Below are 6,000 nucleotides of genomic sequence, written 5' to 3'. Positions count from 1 at the left end.
AGTATTCATTGCAGCAAGATGATGAATGACACTGAAGATGTGTTTATCTGATGTGATTTCTTACTTGTCTTCACCCATTTACTAGATACCTCGTTTTGTTTTCCTTGTGGTCTTCAATCTTTTACCAAGGAAAGATGTTAATTTTTTTCCATTATTACCATTTTCTACATATCTATGAGCCTGATCCAGGTTCTTTGAAAAAATTCCTATTGACTTCAAAACACACTGGAACTGGCTCCTATGGAGGGTGAATGTGTCTGGTATGTCTAATGCTGCAGTACCGCCTCCTACTCATCCCCCTTTGGTTCTTGTCCCTTTTGGGGCTTCACACTTTACCAGCTCTGCCAATAAAATGCTCTTGCTTGCATTTCAGAGATATCCCAACCTCTGGCCATGCTGACAGCATGTGGCAATCCTGCCTAAGCCTCAGTCTGCATTCTGACCTCAATAAACAGTGGTACCTTTGATACCCCAAAGCCAACAAGAACCAGCTCATCTTGTCAATCTCTGAACCAGCAAGAAGGTCTCATCATTTTGTGACATGGAGCTTAATCCATGACTGATCCTTGGCCCCTTTTAAGCAGTCAAGCATATATGCTCTATTTCTCCAGCATCTGCAAAAAGCATTTTTTTCTGGATGTGACAATGCAAACACAGTGCAATACACACAAGAATTTTCCCCATTACAGGATGTAAGGTAGCAATCTTTACCTTAGGACTATTACCTTCACCTTTTGTTTTCCAAATCATATGCAACTTTGGAAGACATGTCATTTCAAATGGAAAAAAAAAAAAAAAAGTCAGAAAGAATTCAGCTCATCCTCCCTCTCCATAAGCCCAGTCAAAGGGAGCAGCTTCTTAATTATTGAGCAAGAGAGTCAGTAAAACATCTCCACCTCCTTTACAGGATCCTCAGGCTCCAAACTCATTATCAGATTGCTTTTTAAGAGTCAGCAAATTAAACTCCCTCCAGCGTTATAATCACCACAGTGATTATAATTCCATGGTGCAGTGAAGTTTTAGGATGCTACAGACTTGCAGCCACTGTTATAGCCACAGACACTGCAATACACAGCCCCCACCAAGCAGCACCACACTGGGAAGCTCAATCTGCTTACTGGAACAATCTTTAAATAGTATTAACTGGCAGACAGCATTTCCTCTAACTCAGGCTGCAGCAGGGGTTGTAATGCATCCTGAATAGAACACAGCACATGCTTCTTAAGTTGTCCTATAACTGGCTCTTATTTATTACAGGTTCGACTTTCCCATAAAATGGGCTTAGGCAACAGAAAAAAAAAACAAACCCTGTACATTTTTTTCAAACTATTGCTCCCAAAACAGCATTGCTTTTTTGAGAACCATTACAAAATAATAATTGAGAATATTTCAGAAAACATTCTACTTGATCAAAAACAGTAAGCCAGAAATAGCACCTTCAGGCTCTAAAGTTTCCTTTAGAGGAAAAAAAAAAAAAAAATCCTCTTTTATATTTTAGCCACAAACTTGAAAGGTGAGTATGAAGAATAAGAAGGGCTTGGACCATGCTTTCTCAAGGGCTTAGCACCTGCCAGGTGGGGTCCAGGTATGGATGAAATTTGGCTACACTTTAGAATCAGCTTCTAGGAGCACTCTTAAATCTGCCTGTAAGTAGATGCCAATCAATCTAGTCTGTCTTGGAACTCTGTCCCTTATTAGATTCAATAATCACTCTTCTGAATGACAGCAGAGGGAAATACAGTATAAACTGTTTTGAAGATCTGAAAGGTTCTCTCCCAGAGTGATAATTACTATGTTTCCATTTCTGTTAATGACATCTAAGAACTGGAAACAAAAGCCGTGGTGGAGGATTAAGTAATTATGGAGTATTAGATGCATTTGAAAGAGCAGGGTCACAGAAAAAGGCAGGAGGAGGAAAGAGTGAGCATGCTGTGGGCTGCTCATCAGCTTGAAAGCTATAAAATATTCTCCCTTATTCACAGCTTGGGCACTGCAAAGGACACAGACTCACAGATCAGCTATTCTTTATTGTCCCCATTCTGGAGAGCTACAGCTTTTATGGGTAAGTAAAGTTCTTGTTAACTATAGATAGATACAATCTCTACTATGTGATTCATTTTCTCTCATCTAGAAATTGCAGATGTGTGTGACAGAAATAGAAAACTAATTTAGGATCATTTAAATATACAAGCGTAGGTCTATGTTAAATGCAGTAATATAGGAGACCTAAAATTCTTGTGTCTTCTAATTCAAACAATACTTAACACTTATAGTCACATGAAAATACAGGCTGGTTTAAAGAACACTAGCAAATTATGAGAATGGCAATGAAAAGGGAACTTAAAGCACTGGAAAATGATGAGTTCTCATGAAATTTAAGTATTTGAAAGAGAACTAAAATTCATTCTTCTCTATTGACAGTACAACATCCATCAAAGCAAATATGCTCACATGTGCCTCTGCATACATACTGCACTTTGCCAAGTGCTGCTGGGAGGACTGGAGCTGCATTTAAGTGGTCCAGCCTTTGAATATGCTTCCTTATGACTCAGCCCTCAGGACAGGCAAAGCTGGAGAACAAGCCCTTGGCTATGATCTTTCCATGTGAAAGGAATGCCTTTCATACTGCATTTAAAATACACCTTTGAGACTTTAATTTCCATTAGTCTCCAGATCATTCCAAGGTATTGGTTAACTGGATCAAAGGGTTCAGTCTTCCACCTTCATTCACATGATGGCAACTCACGTCACAATTGGACCTTGTGACATCAGCAGAACTAATCTTAGTAATACTCAGTATGTTTAAGGGCAAAATAATCTGTCTTTAAGAGCAGTATGACAACTGAGCAGCCATTTAGAGTAATTATCTTCCTAGTCAATTAAATAATTATTCAAGCAAAGTTAAACATCTCAGTAGTTGTGGGACACTGATAAAAAAACAGGTCAAAATATAACTTAAAAGGACCTTAAACAGTCAGAGAGATGGGAACAAAATATAAGTGGACTAAACCAGTATTAGACAGGCAGTGCTTCTGGCTAAACTACCTCTATTTGTACAGGGTCATTTCTGCAGGACTGACTTACTATTGCAATTCAGGTGGAGATAGCTGAACTTGGTGGATTGTTTCTTCTACTCCTACATCATTTATGTGTACCTGTCCCACTTTCTGAATGTTCTGCTCAGAAGGCTTATCCTTTTGATATATTTGCTGGTCGTGGCTCAAAGTTTTTATTCCCACTTTTGTTCCTACTTTTTACAGCCTGCTTTTGCTCACACGGCACTGTTTGTGCTGCCTAAGTATGAAACTTTGGGCAGTATAATAATAAACAACAAACAGAAACCCATGCACTTCTAAGTTCAGGTTTGTCAAACTTACCTTTTCTAAAGAAACATTTATTCATGTAAAACCATGTAAGAATTCAGGCAATTTTTAAATGTAAGCTGTATTACCTTCCTTACAACTAATACTACTAAAGCCAGCCTGGACAATATTACAAATTCCTTGTGTGTGCAGTTTTCAGCATTCCCCAGCACCTTGCCATTTGCTTCAACAGCATTATAAATCCATAATATATCAATACCATAGGGAAATCCCACAGCTGCTGCTTTTAATTCAAGTTGTTTGGGTTTTTTTTTTTTCCTTCCACGTTTTAAATCATTGTGTCAGATGCACTTAAATTAGAGTCAACAAAGCTTGTTGCTAGAACCTAATGAAAATTCAGCCACTCTTACTCTGTAGAACTAGAAATATTCTGCACCAGAGTCAATAAAGCCATCCTGACCCGTACAGGCTGCAGGAGGGCAGACAGAGTCCCAGAAGCAGTTTTGAACTAACTCCTCAAAGGCTCTCAGCCTCATTTCTGAGGTGCTTTGTGAAACAAAGCTCTTACACTTGAGGAAGGATGAGATTGTGTCTGAAGGCCCATAACCTGTATGTGTTTCCATCTTCTCTGTTTCTAAGGACTTGTTTGCATCACAGGGTCACCAACAATCCAAAAAAAAAAAAAAAACCAAACCACACCACCCCTCTTCTTGCTCTGTTGCAATCCAAGTAACTTTTAATATTCATTCAGCTAAAACTATCACTCTTGTGCTTTGGGATCCTCTCCACACACATTAAAAACCCTAAATTAAATAAATAAAATACGGTGCTGCTTGGAAAGAGCTAAATTATCTTTTCACTATTCTAATATCAAAATCCAGTTTTCAGGGGGAGCTGTTTTGTAATGGAGATATAATTTAAATTAAAATCTATACAGAAAAAGTACTTCATCCAGGACCCAGTCCAGGAAAAGACAGTGCAGTATATTGTTATTTATAAACTGGAATGGGGACTTTGCTATGGTGCTTGGTAGTCAAGAGTGCAAAACTATGTCCTGATCAGTCTAGAAACATTTGGGAATAAAAGCAGCTCAGCTTTACTGAAAGACCTGTAGAAACTCCTTCAAAAACATCAATTCCAGAAAGGAAAAACAAATACCCACTTGAAAGAAATTAGCCCATGTTATAAATTAGAGAATATTTTAAGGCTATAAGAAATATCAGAAGTTTTTGGAATCAGCGCTGTTCAATGCAGATGTTGAAATATTTAGCATCCCAAAACTATTTTATCCAAATAATTTTATCATTCTTTAACTTACTTGTGCAAAAAAAAGTAGAACAATAGGAAGAAATCTAGTCAGAAAGTAATTCAGCTAAGATGCACAAGCTCAGCACAGCAAAAGAATCTTATGACTTGTTCAGAGACAGTCCCTCCCTCCCTATATTAAACATTTCTTTTTCCTTTTCTCCAAAGCCCCTCTCATACACTTCGATAATTTTGATATTATTAAAATTATTTAGATAATTTCTAATGATTGCAAGCATTTCTTCCAGACAAATAAAAGTGAGAGAAACCTGCCAAGATTTTGGAACCTGATAGTGCTAGGTACTCTCAAAAAAGCTTACACAGCATTATGTAAACATATACTTGTCCAGGAAAACCTTACTGCGACCTTCAGTGCCCAGGTAACACCAACCCACTCACACAGCAGAGCTCAAACCTACTCACACAGCACAGGTAACCAGGTCAACATGATTAAGTTAAACCAAACAAAAAATTACCCAGCAAAAAAATACCAGATTTTCAAAATTGTTAAGACACCTGTGTCCATCTGCATACATTTAAAATCTGATCCTTCTTGCTCTGCTGGGAACAACCATAAAAGTAACACTTTATAGATATTGATAAAGTGATGCACCAGTAAGCAGATTCTGCTGAGCAACTCAGGTTTGGAGCAGAGCTCTGAATTATAAGTCATATCTTACAGCAACATGTTACTTGCATTAAGCACCAACAGAGCTTATAAGGCCATAACTTTTCAAACGTGTGTCAGACTTGAGAATGGTCTTTTTTTACAGTACAAAGTCTCTTATACTGCACAAAAATAGCCAAACACACACACACCCCCACTAAGCAAGAAAAAAATATTCCTGGCACATCCACTATGCAACCAACTTTAATACTGTGTTCCAAGGATCTTCACATCTCTCTCAAGTTATAAAATGGGTCAAACACACGTCAGGATCAACATTATAATACTCAGCACTACAAAATTGCAGACAGCGTCACAAAAAAAATTTACATTTAACAGAATTTAGGCAAATTCCCACTGCTGTCCACTTTATTCTGGAGACCTCTGAAATTAAAAAGACACCTCACTCCACAGGTCATACAATACCCTTATCTTCAACAGTGCAGGAACAAAATCCTCCTCTCTCAGTGTCTTTTTCCAGATCTTGAGTGGAGTCATACAAGCAATCAGCAAGAACAAGACAGGTGCAGGTGGCAGACAAGCTGCAGACAAAATATACTCTTTTTTTGGTGTTGTACCAGAGAAGCAAAGAGAAATGAATGCCTTTCAAGGCCAACAATATATCTTTGTACTACAGCCTCTTCAAACAACATTTGTCACACACAAGCAGAACAGACAAATGCTCAGGCCTATGAGTTTACTTGC

The 6,000-nt window shown here is 38.0% G+C and overlaps 1 pseudogene; it reads left to right on the top strand.

Annotated features, from left to right (window-relative positions):
• The first annotated feature begins 1,711 nt into the window (after window positions 1-1,711).
• The window catches only part of LOC125329176, a 31,678-nt pseudogene continuing 27,389 nt past the window's right edge, over window positions 1,712-6,000 (top strand).

Source organism: Corvus hawaiiensis, chromosome 8 (assembly GCF_020740725.1).
Source record: "Corvus hawaiiensis isolate bCorHaw1 chromosome 8, bCorHaw1.pri.cur, whole genome shotgun sequence".
NCBI classification, from domain to species: Eukaryota; Metazoa; Chordata; class Aves; order Passeriformes; family Corvidae; genus Corvus; species Corvus hawaiiensis.
This window is presented reverse-complemented; position numbering and strand designations above follow the sequence as displayed.